Source organism: Empidonax traillii, unplaced genomic scaffold (genome assembly GCF_003031625.1).
Source record: "Empidonax traillii isolate 1590-97213 ecotype Southwest subspecies unplaced genomic scaffold, ASM303162v1 scaffold196:size3368384, whole genome shotgun sequence".
Lineage (NCBI taxonomy): Eukaryota > Metazoa > Chordata > Aves > Passeriformes > Tyrannidae > Empidonax > Empidonax traillii.
Genome location: NW_020955389.1, coordinates 1,093,061 through 1,097,528, shown reverse-complemented (window position 1 = coordinate 1,097,528; position 4,468 = coordinate 1,093,061).

Here is a 4,468-nt window from a genome sequence, read left to right as displayed (position 1 = left end):
CCGCCCGCCCTGCGCACCCTCCGCACCCTCCGCGCCCCGCACCGCCAGCTCTGCCCGCGCCCCGCCGGCCGCACCGGCTTTGAGGGCGGCGGCCCCGCCCCGGGGGCGGCCCTGCGGGTGGGGGTCGCGAGGGGAAAGTCCCCCTTCCCCACGCGTAAGGCACAGCCCCGCGGGGCTCGTCGGACCGATTGCACTGCCCGCATCGCGCCCGCACGGCCCCGGGTGCGCTCGGGCACAGGGGCTGACAGGACGGACCTCAGCCTTCCAGGTGGGATGGGGACACCCGACCCCGCAGGGGCGCGCCGCTCGCAGACGTCCTTTAAAATTTCAAGCCTCCCCGAAGGGAGGCAAATGTGCCTTGAGGGAAGTGTGCGACTCCGGAAAAGTGGAGTTTAGAGGAGGGGAAAAAGAAGTTTTCTAAAATGGAAACTCTCCTGCTCTGTTTAGGAAAGCAGAGCAGCATCGGGCAGGGATCTCTTGCCATCTCATCCCTCCCAGCCACCAGAAGAGTTTCCCTCGGAGGAATGGAGAGCCACACAGTGAAGATGGATAGAAAACTATGCTCTCTTCCTCCTATAATACTAATCAAAAGAAGAAACTCTGGGATTCAAGGTAGCATTGCTGATAGAGCATGTGATTTGAATGTCACCTGTGTATTCACCTGCATTGATTTCAGGTACCTGGAGATGGACTGGGTGTCTCTGTGTGTACTCTGAGAATCATTATTATCTCTTTTGAGATCCCTTACAGTTTCTTCCAGGTTGCTTTTGATTCAATATATACATATTTCAACTTCATGCACATGCTGATTGCTTTAGAGAGGCTCTCAGAAGTAGAGTAGAAAAGGCTTTTAAAAATTATTTAATGTTTGCCCAGAGCGGGCTCCTATTTGTTCTGAGAGAAAAAAAAACCAACCCTCCTGAAGAACTAGAAGTTGCATTGTAGTCAGGAGGTATCAGGTCTGCACATCACATTCTTTCAGAGAGATCACAACAGAGATCACACAGGTATGTCCAGCTTTTTCAGTGTGTGAAGGAAAAGGAGACAGTGTGAAGCTGATGTGTTTAAACAGCAGCATAGGAGCAGCTCAATATGGGGATTCCCTGAACAGCAACCTGGCGTCCCTTTTGGATCTCAGAAAAACTATTGTCAGGATGTTAATGCAATGGCAAGGCCAAAAGCATTCCCTGAGCACGGTCAAATGGGGGACCCCAGCACAGAAGGGGAACAAGTGCTTGTTAGGCATGGACACACGGGGAAGACTAAGTTTAGGGGACACTTGCCCAGGTCCCTTGCTGGCATGACCAGAGACACTCCACATGTTTCTCTGCAACATATCCTTGCCTTAATGTCAAAAGGCATCCCCCAAGCATGAGGCCTTGCCCATGGAACCTCTCCCGCAGCCTATTCTCCCCAGTGCTTCCCACCATGGCTTCCCAGCCAGAGGTGGCCTTATGTGCCCCATGGGAGCTGCCTGAGTTCCTGTGTGAGGTGAGTTTACTTGGCACTGTTCCATGGCTTGAAGGTCACTTTTTGCTCCCGTTTCCCTTCCCAGAACCCACCTGCCCCAGACAGGGAGCATCCTGATCCAGGTTTTAAGGAAAGGACTGTGCATCAGTTTCTAGCAAGATTTGTAACCTAGCTTTGGAAAGCATTGCCATGGCTGGTACCAGGAAGGCTCCTCAGTAGTATGATCATGACTACTCGTTTCTTACTGAAAAAATATTTTTAACAAAACTAACTTAGAGGAAATATTAACCATGTTTTGAAATATTTTGCAAGGGGAAGCAGCCATTTGACAGGGATGGAGACAGAGAGGTTTTATGGGAACAGATGCTAAACTCAGGGCATTGAGAAGAACTTGTGTGAGCTAGTTCTCCCCTGTGTCCTCACAGGAGGAAGATCAGGGAAGAAGTGACACTTTATTTAAACTGTCAATATTTATTCAACACCTCCTACAACTTCAGTGAAAGTAGGTCCAAGCTAGAGACAAAAAAGGACCTTAAAGCTTAATGGGCTCTCACAGGAACTGATTGTTACCTGTGCATGAGGATGATATGTATCCATCCATCCAAACAGAGGGAAAAGGGATCAGAGATGATGGCCTCCTCTTCTGTTTGCAGCAGCTATACCTTTGCTCCCCCCAGAAAACCCTCTAATACCCTGAAATACCCTGTAAATACAGGGGTCACCCCATAGATGCACAGCTTAGCTGCTCTGCCCTGCCTCATGTATCCCACAAGATGGATTTAGGGTTCTCAGGGGTGGAATTGCAGAAATTTAGCTCAAAGTAAATGGAACCAGGAGAGCTGAGAGAAATCCCAGCCTGCAGTGAGGACGTGGCCATCTTGCTGCATGGCTAAAATGGCACTCAGCTTCTCCAATTGCATTAGGTGACTCAGTAAAGCATGAATGAAAAAAAAAAACACCAAAGTAAACAAAAAATAGCTCAGAGCAACTTTTGCTTGCCCAGCAGGACTTTCTGCAGACAAATTGCAAAGTTGCGGAGCATGTTGAACTGTGGCTCCATTGGCATTAGCATTAAAGCAACAAACTGAAGGCAGTTAAGGTGTGTTCAGCTCATGTACCAAACTCAGCAACCATTCTGCCTTGGCTTGTCCTTAAAGAAATAAATAAGAATTAAAAGTAAGCAGTACTTTTAAAAAGTAACAAACACTTTTGATTAAGGACTTTGTCTTCAGCTTTGCACTGGGCAGTAATGCTAGAGGTTGAAGGTCTCAAATCCATGTTTTAAAAGGCTGAAGATGAAAAAAAAAAGGCAAGTGGACAATACTCTCAGGTCTCAGGGACATGGTGGGACTCTTGGGGATGGTCCTAGGCAGGGCCAGAAGCTGGACTTGTTGATCCTTGTGGGTCCCTTCCAACTCAGCAGATTCTGTGAATTCAACCTTACTGCAGATGCTCTTAAATGAATGTGCTTCAGCAGGTGTCTTGAGGTTGGAAGCATTTCCTGGCCCTGCTGTGGGTTGGGGAGCCATCCAGCTGAGGGACACCAGCAGTGATATACTATTTAGTCGATACTGATAGTAAATTAATAAATCGCAATTTTTCCCAAGTAAAGAGCAAAATAAGGAGCATGGGGCCAAACCCCAGGCTGGGCTTTGTAGAAAGGTTTTATCAAGCAACTGCAAATGGGAAGACAGACTGTGCAGATTGCTGATTTGGAAACAGAAAAGCAGGCAGCTGAAAATCGTTCTTTGGGCCAGACTCAAATGTGAAATGAAACATTTGGGTTTCCATGAACAGAATACGGAACAAAAAACCCAAATCCAGTATCTGGATTTGTGGCACAACTTTGTTTCTCTGCTTTTCAGGAGAAAATTCAAAATACATACAGACATGGATTTATAAATGGAAATAATTTTCCTCATCAAATGGCTTCTGCTTCCCTCAGCTTTGCACTGACCAGAGACACTGAGGAAGCCACCGCTGGCACCACCAGTGTTTCGTCCTGCACTGAGAAAGTGTTTCACAAGTAGTTTGGGTCCTGCACAGATTCTGCAGAAAACTCCAGACTAGATTCTCAGTGTACCTCGTTTTCCCCAGGGCCTGATTTGCATCAGGGCAAGTGGGAGGCGAGTGCGCCAGCTGAGCAGCTGTGTGCAGCTGAGAGTGAGGAGGATGTGCTGCTGCCCAGCAAGGGGTCTGTGAGCATCCCAGCAAAGAAAGGAGGAGCAGATGAAAAGCAAACTGAAAGGGAATCAAAGTGGAAATAACAGAGTCAGTGAATCTCCCTACCACTGCTTGGAAATCAAGTCAGACATGAAGCTGTCTGCTGCAGAAAAGAAAGACTCATCTTTCCAAACCCACCCTCACATGGGTACAAGCTGCTTATTAGCAGCAGACTTCAACTCCTGCCTTCCAACATGGATGAACCATCTTGCCCTATCCTTCCCTCCACTCCCTCCCTCTGCCCAGCAAATCCAGCATGCCTGTGCTGGATTAGATGCTGGCTCCATCATTTCTGGCTTAGCTGGTGTAGAGTGTGTGGGTGCAGAGTGCAAAGAGGTGCAACAACAGTTCATGTCAGGTACTGATGGATGTGGTGTGACACAGACTACCATCCCACAGATGTTCCTATTTGCAGATTCCCACCAAGGCCAGGTTTTTCCAGCATTCCCACATGCAGCCCCCCAAACTGTGAGGCTTCAATCCTCTGTTCTCTTCACCATTTTGGACCAGCAGTGGGATCCCTTGAGTGCTACAGGGGAGCAGCCAACCCCTTCCCACCAGGAGGAGTCAGGGCTCAGGCCATCAGAAGAGATCTAAGAAGAGATTTCCCAAAGGAAAGCTGACATTTTCCCCAACCGCATGCTGTCCTTTGCTATCCAGACAGGGACTGAAGTCTCAGTTACAGTTAATGCCTTTCATTATTCCAGTCTTTGGATAGAACTTCATGTTGTTCAAATGAACAACTTCCACAGCACTCTCCTCTACCCTCTGCTGG